Below are 13,832 nucleotides of genomic sequence, written 5' to 3' on the forward strand. Positions count from 1 at the left end.
CTTGTTTCAGTTTTTTGCAGATGGATATCCAGTTATGCCAGCACCATTTGTTAAAGAGATTGTCTTTTCCCCATTTAACGGACTTTGGGCCTTTGTCAAATATCATCTGCTCATAGGTGGATGAATTTATATCTGGATTCTCTTTACACTCTTAAAAATTTATGTTTAGGAGAGTTATATCTATCTATATTTACTATATTGAACATGAAAACTGAGGAAATTTAAAAATGTTAGCTTATTTGAAAATAATAAGCACATTACATTTATGTATATAGTGCATGTACATAAATAACATTTTTGTTAAAAATAGCAATATTTTCCCAAACCATAAGTATTCATTGTGAAGAGAGGCATTGTTTTACTCTAGGTTTTTTTTTGGTGCAAATTTCTTTAATATCTGGTTAACAGAATAGCATCTCTTTAATGTCTAGTTTAATAGATTCTCACATCTGCTTCTCCATTCAGTCTGTCACAGTAATGTTGTGTTGGGTGAGATAAATGAAGAAAATATGACCTCACAGAATTATGTATTTGGAAAATGGAAGACTTTGTGGATAACATGATTGGTCCTGGGGACCTTCAGAAATCCTTGGCCCACACTTTGAGAACTGCTAGTCTAGAATGCATAGTGAATAGACTGTCTCTGAATGGACCAACTTGACTTTTTCAATATCTGAGCCCCTTCCCTTATATACTCTTCTAGCTATTAAAGTGGCTGATATCTTATCTTCTGAATGAACTGGTGCAGCTTTAAAGAGGTCTAAGCCACCTATGGGTGGTCCCTGGGTGGCACAACTATTTGCGATCGGCTACTAACCTAAAGGGTTGGCAGTTCCAACCCACCCAGCATCTCCACAGAAGAAAGACCTGGCGATTTGCTTCTGTAAAGATCACATCCAACAAAACGCTATGGAGCAGTTCTACTCTAACACATGGGATTGCCGTGAGTCGGAATCGACTAGATGGTAAAGAATTTGGTTTTGTAAACCATCTGTAAATAAAAGGAACTCCGCTGCTGCAATAGTTAAGTGCTTGGCTGCTAACTGCAAAGGTGGTGGATTGAATCCACCCAGTGGCTCTGCAGGAGAAAGACCTGGTAATCTGCTCCCGTAATGATTACAGCCTGAAAACCCTGTGGGACAATTCTACTCCGTCACACGGGGCTGCTGTAAATCAAAAAGGACTGGATGGCACCTAACAACAACAACGTACCGTAAGTGGAGTGGTTTGACCACCAAGGTGTTGAATGGGAGACGTTACTAGTGTTCCACGCTATCATCCACTTCTCACTACCTTCCGAGCACATGCGATTCTCAGCCTCCTTTTGGCTGGGTGGGACCGTGTGGGCTTGTTCTGGCCAGGGGGCTCTGAGGAAATGCATTATGTGTTATTCCAGGCCTTAGACAGTGAAAGAAAGCTCAAGTGAGCCTCTCCCTTGCTGTGTGAATAGTATTAGATCTGCATTTCAGATGGCCAGTTAAAAGATGGTGGAGGCTTCATCAGTTTGGGTCCCTAGTGATGACATAGAGCAGAATGCCCCAACCTGCACTGGATGTGTAGTGAAAGCAAGAAATAAGCCTTTCTTGGACTAAGGCATTTGTATGTGGTGGTTAATTTGTTACTCCAGCATAACCTAGTAAAGACAGCGAGATGCAGGAACAGAGAAAAGGTGGTAGGAGAGACCAGGAGGAGTTGGCGTGGTAGGCTTCCCACCCCCACAGAGCGAGAAAGCTGAGTGCCTTCGGGCAGGAGTGTTCCTGGCAGTTGGGCGCCTCTGGGCACTTGGTGGAGCTAGGTTTGTGGGCCCACAGAGCTAGAGCTGAGTGCCTTTGGGCCGAGGCTTACTGGCAGAGTAGGGTGCCTTGGGGCGCTTCTCGGCAGAGCTAAAAGAGCTTTGTAACACTTGCCCTAGCAGGGCAGAGGCTGAGGAGCCAGAGACCTGCCTGTGAGCACAGCTGGGAAAAGGCCATCTGATGGAATAACTATATCCTGAGCGTTCCTCAACCTGAGTTGTAACCTGTTACTTCCCTAATAAACTCCATAATCGTGAGTATTGTCTGTGAGTTCTGTGTGGCCATTGCAATGAATTATCAAACCAGCAGAAAAGTAGAAGAGTGTCGTGGGAAGGACGGCTGGTGTCAGAATTGGTAAAGATGGCAGAGAGGAGGCATGTCTGACCTCTGCCTCATAAGAATCAGCCTTGTGCTGTTGATCTTGATTTTCCTTACCCCTTGTGAAGTTAGAGGAGGTCAGATACTGCCCCCATGCCATTTTTACACCTTAGCCTATGCTTAAAAATACAGATATTCTCTGAAGCAAAAGAAACCTTGAGAATGGTTTAAAAGGCTCATGCTAAATCTTTGAATGCCAAGGTTTTACCTCACCTAAGCGGTCTATGTTCTTTTAACTCCAGGTGACATCACCGGTTTCTTCACCTGTCCCTGTTGTCACCATTGTTCTATCTAGCTGCCTCTAAGAGCAGAGTAGGAGCAGGCAAATAGAGACCCTGGTGATGCCCCTGCGTTTTTATAACCCAGGGCCACCTCTGCCCCCAGTACCTAAAATTAAATTGTTCCACAAACTAATTCCCCTTTCTTAGTTTTTCATTCCTCAGTGGTATGTACCATTTTCTCAGATCACTCAGGCTCAAAACATCCAAGGGACCTTTGACAATTTCCACTGATTCATCATTCACCCAATTCTGTTCATTTTTCCTTAAAAATAAGTCTTGCATCTGTCCATTCCTCTCAATTACTATGCTAAAATCCCATACAGGTGTTTGCTTCATGCTTGAAATATAGCCAAAAGTCCCAGATTAGCTAAAGTACCTCCAGTTTTCTTCCAAGTGGCATGAGATAGAAAACCAAAAAAAAAACAAAACAAAACAAAACAAATCTGTTGCCCTCGAGTCGATTCCGACTCATAGTGGCCCTACAGGACAGAGTAGAACTGCCCTACAGGGTTTCCAAGGAGCGGCTGGTGGAAGGGGAAAGGAATTAATGGAAGATCTAACCTGGGTAATCATTGTAGTAGCTGTTTTGCATGTTTTGTCCCACTTAATCCTCACAATATATATTCTTTTAATATGGGCATTGATAACCTGGATTTGTTTTTACTGTTGGGTGCCATTGAGTTGATTCCAACTCATAGTGACCCTACAGAACAGAATAGAACCGCCCTATAGGGTTTTTTTCTAGGCTGTAGTGTTTACGGGAGCAAATCATCAGGTCTTTTCTCCCGAGTAGCCGCTGGGTGGGTTTTAATGGCCGACCTTTTGGTTAGCAGCCAGGTGCTTAACCATTGCGCCACCAGGGCTCCTAACCTGGATTTACTAACGTTGGAATTAAGAAGACATAAAAAGTTTAAGAAAAATAGTTCAGCATCCTACAACTAGAAAGTTGTGAAGCTAGGATTGAAACCAATATCCGGTTCACCTCAGAGCCCATAGAATTTACATAATGTCCTGCTGTCTTTCAGTAAACGAATGAATAAGTGAGGGAATGAGGGAGTGAATGCATGAATTCATGCATGAATTCATGAATGAGAAGACTTGTTAATGTGATTGAGACCCTTTTGCAAGTAGAGGACAGTTAAGTTCTGTGAGGGGTGTCCTGGCTGCTGTCACCACTGCTGTGAATGTCCAGTCTTCTCCTACCTGTACGATCCACAGTCACATTCTTTCTTAGGATGGCAAACCATAACTTAATCAGCTGTAGTAAAAGAATTCTGATTGGGAGCATACTAATGCTTCCTTCAATTAGTTTCCTCCAGAGCTAATCCCATTTACTTTTCCTGTTTGGTCAACCAGCCGTTTTAGGTTGCCGGGCAACCAATAGTTGAAGGAAGGGAGGGTGGAGAAAGGTGGAGACCCAGAAGCTCCAACCAAGGTGAATATTAAATGAAATCAAATGTCAGAGAGGATCTATTTTAGGGCACAAACAGATCATTTCAAAGTGAACATTAAAAAGGTGAGCTAAATTCAGTTCAGAATATTTGTTTTTCAGTATTTATATTTTTAGCTTAATCTAATTTTCCTTCTGAAACACTGTGGCAACAAAGAGCTGCGGGGATTAGATTTTGAGTGAAAAGAAAAAAGTGTGGCTTCGGGGAAAGCAAAAGTGGCTGTGAAAAGACTGTGTTGTTTCTGCAGAAGTGGATTAAACAACTTAATGGGTTCAGTCCTGCAGAAACTTCAGAAGTACCATGCAGAGCACGGAATCTTACAGGAAATCTTAATATTGTAGAGATGCAATAAATAAAAACAAAAAACCCCGAACAACTGAAGGGGGCAAAACTCGGGCAGTTTGTGTAGACACCAAAGGTAAGAAAGGAAATGGAATGTGGACACTCATGTCCCAGCCCCACACATTCTAGATAACCATCCCTCACCATGTCTGTCCTGGGAGTGTTGGTGGTGGCAGGCTGCTCCTTAGAATGCAGACCAAGCCGCAACATGTTCATCTCAGAGTAAATGAAATAATTGCTTGGGGAAAACAGGCCTCGCTCAGATGCATTACCCAGTTGCCGTCGAGTTGACTCTGACTCATAACGGCCCTGTTGAACAGAGTAGAATTGCCCCATAGGGTTTCCAAGGAGTGGCTGGTGCATTCGAACTGCCAACCTTTCGATTAGTAGCCGAACTCTTAACCACTGCACCACCAGGGCTCCTCAGATGCAATGGCTGAGTGTAAAAGGGCAGTATAGTAATCCAAAAGTAAAGAGAAATCTCCAGGATTATCTCGTGGATAAGAAATGCCTTTGTCTTCAGAGCCTCTGCAATACTTCTGCAATATACTGCCTGTTTGAAAGAGGTATTTTTCATGTATGAAATACAAGGGTACATTCACATCTCTGGTTAAGGCCTATACATAACAGAAACTGCAGGGATTGCAGCAAAGATTGAAATGAAAGCTAAAATTCCAAAGCCTACTGGGGTCATTATGTCACCTTCGCCATGTCAGGCCCTAACTTAGATTTGAAAACAATACAACATTGTTTTTCCTGAAAATAAAACGAGATTATTTCACTTAAGTTCCAGTCCTGTATTTTCAAAGGGCTATTACTTTCACTGGTTCCATGGGAATTTGAAGTGAAAGATGGAGAGAGAGATTGAGAGACTGGGGTATTGAGACTTTTTCAGTTCTATGTAAATAGAAGATCAAATAGTTGAAATGGAAACAACCATGTCTTTTAATTAAGTAATAGTAATTGAAACATTTTAAAGTCTAAAGTTAACTAAATATAATGGAAGTGACATTTATGTAATGAAAATTTATTATATAACATAGTATATATTTAAGTATGTGTATACATATATATAGAATAGAAATATAGGGAAATACCAGGCAAGTGTCCTTTCACTTATTTGAACAGTAACTGAGGTATCAAGATAAGGCAGTGACCACAAGGTAGCCACGACTTCATGGATTAACATTCTCCATTACATTTCTCTTCTCTCCAGTAGATACAGTGATTATGTGGGAGCAGAAAAACAAAAACACACTCATATGTGCCACAGAGCAAGTTAAACATTTGTCGCATGAGGTGATTTGTTGTCAGGAATTTGTAGCCAGATGAACAGAGTTGCATTCTTCAGGGTCCATCTGTCCACTACTACCACCGCCAGTTGCCATTAAATCAATTCTGACTCATGGTGACCCATTGTGTGTCAGCTGGAACTGTGCTCTAGAGAGTTTTCAGTGACTGATTTTTCAGAAGTAGATCACCAGGCCTTTCTTCCGAGGTGTCTCTGGGTGGGCTTGAACCTGTAACCTTTCAGTTAGCAGCTGAGTGCATTGGCCGGAGAGGAGGGCTAGTGAGGTAAGGAAGTAGAGATAAGAGTACAGTATAAGTCTTAGGTAGTGGCACATCCAGGATATCATGACAGTCCATTCGCCATTCAACAGTGTGTCCCTATGCTTTACTAACCTCCCCTTATTCTCCGTCTATAGTTTCAAGCCCCTTAAATAAAGAGAATTATGCTTAAGGTGGCTCATAGATTAGCCGGCTGCTGACTACCCTCTCTGCTCAACACCTCTTTCTTTCACAGCCCATAACCAGTCTTTTGAAAAATACCATTGATGCTGTCTTCATTAAAATATCCAGAGCCTGGCCACCTCCCACCACCTCCATTGCTACAGTTCTGGTTGAAGCTAACAGCTTCTCATAAACTATTATATATTTTAAAGAAAAATTACTGTCAAGTCAATTCTGACTCATAGCGACCCTACAGAACAGAGTGAACTGCCCCATAGGGTTTCCAAGGCTGTAATCTTTATGGAAACAGACTGCCGCATCTTTCTTCTTTGAGTGGGTGGTGGGTTCGAACCACCAGCCTTTCAGTTAGCAGCCAAGTGCTTAACCATTGCACCACTACGGCTCCTTTAAACTGTTATAAGAGCCTCCAAAATGATCTCTCTGCTTCTGTACTTCCCTGCCCCTCTCCACCCTCCACTGACTAATTTCCACACAGTGGCCGTAGAGCCTTTTCAGACATGAGTTGGATCATGTTACTACGCTTAGAACCTTCCATTGTCTCCCCATTTCACTCAGAGGAAATGTCAGAGTCCTCTCAATGGCTTACCAGACCCTCCATGATCTCCTCACCATACCACCACCTTGTCTCTGTAAGTTTCCACGACCCTTTCCACTGTTCTGCCTGCTACACGCATGCTCGCCTCCTTGTTGACCTAGACTATTCCAGACCTTATCCCACACCAGGGACTTCTCATTTCTGTGCCTTCTGCCTCTCATTCTCTTCTCTTATGTGCCTAAATGACCTGCTCTCTCTCTTCTTTCGGGTCTCTGTTCATACGTCAGCTAATAACATAGTCTGCACTGTGGAGACTAGATTTTGAAGCTCTTTTTTCTTTTTAATACAGAAGGAACATTCTACCAAGCTGCCAAACTAGAGACTTTTTTCCTTTATATTTTATTTTTGCTAAGGGGCTAAGAGTGGGGAACAACAGTTGACTATAAAAAAACAAAAACAAACAACAACAACAAAAAACAACCCAACAGTATTATTGACCCTGAGGATGCCTTGCCAAGGTGTAATTCCCATCCTTCCTAAAACAAAAGGTATGCCTGGAAACTGGAAGCAGTAAAGTATTTTCTTCCAGATAAGCCTGTCCAACTGAGATACTTAATGACAGGCAAATTAATGGGGGGAATGGCCCCAAATCTAAGATGGAAATGGTAGGGCCATGAAAATCTCCTACTTTGAATTATCCTCTTGGGAGTTGCTGAATATTCCAGGGACAGAAGGAGCTCCTTTCTTATACAAGATTGCAGATCATTCATTGCCAATTTGTTCATATGATGCAGCCAGACAAGAAACCTGGTGTCCTGAGCTGATATCTGTACACAAGATCAGCCTGTTGGGAGTCTGCTAATTTTGAGTTAGTCAAAGAGCAAATTTCAACATGCATATTTTGTGCTTGTTTTGCTGTTGCATGATAATAAGGACTAATAGAACCAGAGAGCCAGAGCACGTCAAAATTGAAAAGCAAACTAACGACTGCATAGCCCACACCCTCTGATTCCATTGAAAAGAAAGAGGCCCAACTAGGGACAGTGGCAGAAGGATGACTGGACTAGAATCTACAATTATTTTAGGCATGGGTGCTTTCCTTGTTGAGGGCCAGTTGATTTGGGAAGAGGCCTGGTACAATTCATTCATCGAGTTATATTCATATGGCGCCTCTCATTTCTTACATGACGGGTGTGTTCTGGACACTGGATTTCAGAAGTGAAAGCATCAGAATCCCTGTCTTACAGCTTACATTCTAACTGGGGGAGACACAATATGCATACAATCTATGAATATGCAGTATGACATTTCTAGGTAGAAAATTTGAGCGAAATTGGCTGTGGAAGGACCCCAGGTCGCTCTGGGACTTGATTGTGCCCCTCTCAGTCATGGTAGCTGTCTGTGCTCACCACCTCACTACCTTCCCCATGCTTCTCACTGACATGCTTCCAAAAGTCACCCCAGTACAAGGGGATGGAGCAGGCAGGCGAGAGCTCTAGCACTGGGAGGCTAGCCCTCTGATGGCACCCAGGACGGGCCTGAAAACAGCAGTGTAACTTTTATTAAGCCCATATCATTACTTCACTTCCTCTCTCCTGACCAACTTCTTTTATTTGAAGCATTTCACCCCAGTTTTCTTCCTAAGAGAATTTCAGGGAATAGGGACCACTTCCTTTTAAACTGATTCTTCCTTTACTCTTAAATATTTCTCCACTGTGCCCCACAAACCCTTCTTGTCCCACTAATTAATATCTATGCCTCCTTAAATAGTTTTCTCTCTACCCTAGCTTCCACTATTCACACATTTGACATTAGTACAGAAAATTATTTTTACCATTATTATTTTTTATAAAATCTTGGCAGTGTGGTGGGTTTCTCGCTGTGTCTGACTGCATCTGTGTAAGCCACATCTCAGTTTTTAGTTTTTCCCCTGACTGTCTCTTCAGTCAGAACAAAGTGTGCAAACAGTAAGCAAACTTTTGGCCTCTGGTCTCTGGTGAAATCAAGTGAAAGTGTTCCACCTATTGACAGCTTTGTGAAAGAAACCTTATGTATATGCATACATCCTGCAGACTTTCTGCTCCTTATTTTTCAGGAAATGCCTTTTCTCGACTGTGGAAGAAACACATTAAAATGATTAAATAATTCATGTTAGTTTTAGGAAATAGAAAAACAAACAAATGTGTGAATATTGGTATTTGCACCTTTTCTCTCTGAAACATTGATTGAATAGTGATCATTAATAGAAAGGCCACCATGAACACAGATTGCAAGGCCACTGTGTTCAGAGAACTGAGCCAGAAGCTAAAGGAGTATATAAAGACATGGGACCTTCATTCTGAGGGGTTTACAGTAGATGCACAAAAAATAAAACTATATATTTGAATGTCAGTGTATTTGGTTAGTACCTACTGGCTGTATAAAATTGCTTTTGGACATGTTTCATGATTCCTCATAAAACAAAGACTTAATAAGTTTACTTGGCAGCTGATGGGCAAAGTTAAAAAAAAAAAAAAATCAAATGAGCTTTTTGTTTTCCTTTAAGCAGTTCCTGGCAGTGCTTTCTTTTTTATTTTAAGCAGATGAGTTTTTAAAGCAATGACTGCATTTAGGACCTTCAAGAAAGCTTGTGAAACGTGGATATGATGATCTGCGTGCTGAGATCTGAACTGTGAGCTAAGTGTACACATTGCAGGGCCTCAGGGGTCTGTTATTTCCGTATGAGGGAAACACAGACAGACGGACAAACCCGATAAGGGTGGACATCAGCCTCGCAACATTTGACAGCAAACCCCAGGACCCCTCCTGTAGCTCCAGGAAGACCCAAGCGGCAAGTCCGCTGTTGGGCCCCTGTGCACAGGGTGAGCAGCAGTATGACCAGACGTAGAGGGAGAAAATATTTATCATTCAATTTAATTGCGTTTTCATTGAAAACCTGTTTTCTGAGTGCACAGGTATACCAATTCAACTATTTGCCATTCATTTCATGTTGCTTGACGGTCTGTTTCCTTTGCGCACGGACTCATCCACCTCACTGTGCAGTTAGTCTTCCAGGAGTGCCCTTGATGAGATATTTTTTCTTTATCAGGAAATTGATTTTTGTGCATCTCTTTCTGACATTACTGAAGCCGGTCTTGGTGTAGAATAACTCAATTCTTAGAAAAATGTCTTAGGGTAATTTGTGAGCCTGGTGGTTGATTTTTTTCCAGTCAAGGCATCAAAGCTGAGCATGATCATGTTAGCAGCAGAGGCAGAAGAATGCCTGGTGGCCCGCCTTGTCCTTCCCACTCATGAAGCAACCAGCCTCCTCCAGCCATGCTGATCCTGACCAGGGGTTGGGGCATGTCCCTCTTCCACCTAGGAAGAGCCCATTTCCTGCTCTGGGGTACCTTTTCACTGTTTTCCTTGTTCTAAATCTTAACTGAGCATTCTTGTTCTTATTCCCTAAACTTCTTACTGGGCTGTCTGCCCCTGCAATTTTGCATTTCTGCCTTTCTGGTCAGATTGGCCCCTGGTGATGAGAGGTGGCTTCCTGGCCTAATCTTTGATTTAATAAAAGCTGGACTCTTGGGTTCAAGCCTGGAACAATGGTGTGCACTCTTCATCTTTTCTAAGAGATGTACTAAGCAGTTTCATTATGTGCAAGGGCCATCGGCATAAGACCTTTCAGAGGGGAGATGTGTATATTTATATTTCACCTTGATGTTTTATTAATGACCAGTAGTCGTTTAGTCTACAATGGCAATAGGGGATTGGAAATCAGTCTGTGTGTCTGGGTCTAGTTTATTTATTCCCTAAAATCAGCACTGCTTTAATGCACAACATTTATACAGTCATTATAAACAATTATGGTAAAAGTGCCCAATTTACTGTAATTAAAATGCCAGGTGTATTCAATTCATTGGATTTTGTCCCGTGACCATTGTGCTGTTTTTCTCTTCTCTGCACGAAGAAGTGTATTCAGTTAAGTCTTACATGACGTGCACTTTGTCAATCAAAAACAACAAAAAAAGTGTATATTTTTTGAAGTTGCTTGTGGTGTTGGCTGGTATTTATTGTGCAACGTCAGGAGAACTCGTGGGCCAAACGCAGATTTAAGACGGCAGTTGAAGCAACATTTCGTTCTTTTGCTGTTCACATTCCAACATTCTTAAGAATTGCTTGAAAAGAAATGTTGGAACTGTGTTCTGGAAGTACTTTTGAGAGCCCTGTACTACTGGAGAAGTTAAAGACTTTATACTTCTTAGTTAAAAACAACAACAACAAAAGAAAACTGTGGGAATCTGCCTTCCTCACCCTCTTTGGGACAACACTAGTTCTTTAAATCTCTCTCTCAAAACTAAAAAATACAATTAAAAATATTACAAAAAGAGTTTCTGTGTTGTTTCTCAGTTTCTGGCTTCCTCCTCAGGTAGGAAGAGGACATCTCTTATAAATAATGAGATGATTCTGTCTTGCACTGAAATAAAACAAAACAGAACAAAAAATAAAACAGCCCATGCACTCTTCTGGCAAAATGCCTGAGTCTCTGCCTGAGGGATTCTACCTCTGTGCTTTGCAGAGACCTTCATCTTTTATGCCTCTAGCTGACAGACTAGGTATAAGATGGAATGTGCATATTGCTTAAATTTTTATTCTTTCCTCTTCAGTTATTACCAAAAATTGCCAGAGACAGAGATGGGGATTAGCGATCTCAATATTCCAGAATGTTCTGTCTTATTCTCTTCCAGGTTTGGAACAAAATTGGAAACATGTAGTTCTCTTGTGCAATATTTCCTTTGTGTTTGCTGTCTCCATTTTGAAAATGACTCATTAAGACCCTTTCAGCCTTATCCTAGCCCTAGGCTGCTAATAGGGTAGAGGGAGCCAAGAAAAGGGGAAAGCCAAGAGGGCTGGAAAGAGGGGACTTTGAATCTGAAGTCCCAGTCATTCACTCATTAGCTGGAAGACCTGTATTCTCTGCAGCAGCTTTCTCAGATGAAAGATGAAGGCAGATATATGTACTTATTTGTCTTACGGGTAATTTTTTAAAAAATTCTTTTGTTATCCTTTTGCATATGTAGAAAGTACCAAGTGAAATAATGTATAAGAATTATTTCTGAAAATCACAGGTTGTACAAACTTAACTTATTAGCCTTACTTTTCTAACTTCAGTGGAGGCCTTGATTCCACCATTAGAAGAATGAAGATGTTCCCTTCCTCTGCTCATTTCCCCTCTCTAAATTGGCACATAGGTTCGCACAGATAGTCTGGCCCTTTTCAGGCCTAGTTTCACTGTGAATTTACAGAACCAAACTCCTGAAAGAGTGGCTGTCAGCTCTTTAGGAAAGTAAGCAGATCCTATCCAGAGAAATATCCCCTGTTGCATGAATGTAGGAAGCTCCTATACCATGATCTTTAATGCAGTGATTTAGGAATTGTATTAAAAATCAAGTGCAGAATGCCTATTGTGGGCCAGATATTGGGTCTGGGCATTGGGCTATGGATGCTTAAGAACTAGACAGCTCCTATGCTGTCACAGTCTAGCAGAGGAGACAGACAATAGGCTAGATAATTATATCATGGTAAGTGCGATGTTAGACTTAAGCACAGGGTTAAAATGGGGTGCAAATCTGGTTGGAATTAATATTCGTTTTGACATATGCTTGTCACCCCCAGTTAAAAGCCATTTTGTTGGGGATCAAACCAAGTGCCACAAGGTCTTGTTTTTCCTTAATTTAGCTAAGAGACAGGTTTCCTCAGCTTTCCAGACACCTTCCACAGATTTCTTCCTTTTTCAGCTCCATGTCTGGGAAGATCCTTCCACCCAGGTGCCCAGTCCCGCCTCTGCGGTTAGCCTGTTGCCCACCTGCTGCGCCACAGAGCGAGGATTTGGTGGTGCTTTCTGTGTCTGCCCTCTGAACTTGAACTGCTGTTGTGTTTGACCCTTCAGGAGCCAGGTGTCGTTTTGCTGATTGAATCAAGTATTTATGCTAATGTGTTAAAGGTGGAAGTCCAGGTATCAAGTTTTTCTTTTGACTGGGGACTTGCATTTCAACTCCGTCTCCTTTCTTGTATCTCCTCTTCACAAAACCATATTCCTTACCTGGCTGTTTATGAGTAGAGAGGCTTGCTATCCAATGTAGGAGGTCACACAGCTACAGACCAGAACAGTCTAATGACAGTTTAGAGAGAGGAATGTAAAAGGGTCTGTGCATATGTATTTCTATGTGAGTATATAATTAGGCTAACTTCACTAAGGTATGGCAGCCTTTAGAAATAGCAGTTGCTATCACTTGCCCCCTTTAAAAAGATATTTGCTTTATGACATTATGAAAAATAAATACAGCTTAGTCTAACATGCTGAAAATTAAACAGTTATGAAAAGCCATGGTGATGTAGGCAACAGGGCCTGTTCAGATACCCAGCTGACATGTCTGCAATTTCTTATTCATTGAAGCCTGTGCAGGTGAAACAGAAAATAAAGTAAGAGGGAATGTTAACTGAAAAACAATTTATGTGCCAGAACACATTTTATAACCATGTAAAAGGAAGGAGCTAGATACACTGTTTTAACAAAGGGCTTCTTTTGGAAAGATAGAATGTAATATGGTGAGTATTATATCAAGATATGAGACTTGTAATGGAAAAATACTCTCTTTTCTTTAATGGATGAGCACAGTCTGCCATAAGTATTCACACAAAATGGTCACCAAGTATAATTTAGGACCATATTTGCGGAACATTTTCCATATGAATGTGTTTTAACACCTGGATCCCTTTAAAAGTCCACAGATGAGTATAAAGGAAGCTGGTAGGCATGTGGCTGGTAGAAAAGGAGAAAAGCAAATGGAATTCTGAAAGTCATCTTTACCTTTTTGTCTATAAAAAGGAAAGCAAAATTGATGTAATTATAACACAGCTCTTCTCCCCACATGGAAAAAATTAAAAACGCACATTTTCAGAATTTCTTCCCACTTTCAAAATGAATCATCAGGGAGGGAGTATTTTGCCTTGCTCAACAGCACACAAACTTAAGCCAATATTCATTGCAAGCCATTCCATACAATCAGTGTGGTGAATAGAATACCAATAGTGATGCACATCCAGGTCCTTTGAAAATAAATAAATATCTTATTTAAAAAAATTTGTTGGCACTTCTGGCAAAATGGCGCTCTAGGCAGAAGCACCATACCGTCCCTTCACAGCAAAGATCCGAAAAACTAAGCTGAACAGAGAAAACAACAATCCTGAAACCCTAAAACATCAAATGAAGATATAAAGAACTCAGCCAAGCACCAAATGGAGTGAGAAAACTGAC

The sequence above is a fragment of the Trichechus manatus genome, unplaced genomic scaffold, assembly GCF_000243295.1.
Source record: "Trichechus manatus latirostris isolate Lorelei unplaced genomic scaffold, TriManLat1.0 scaffold00161, whole genome shotgun sequence".
Taxonomy (NCBI): domain Eukaryota; kingdom Metazoa; phylum Chordata; class Mammalia; order Sirenia; family Trichechidae; genus Trichechus; species Trichechus manatus.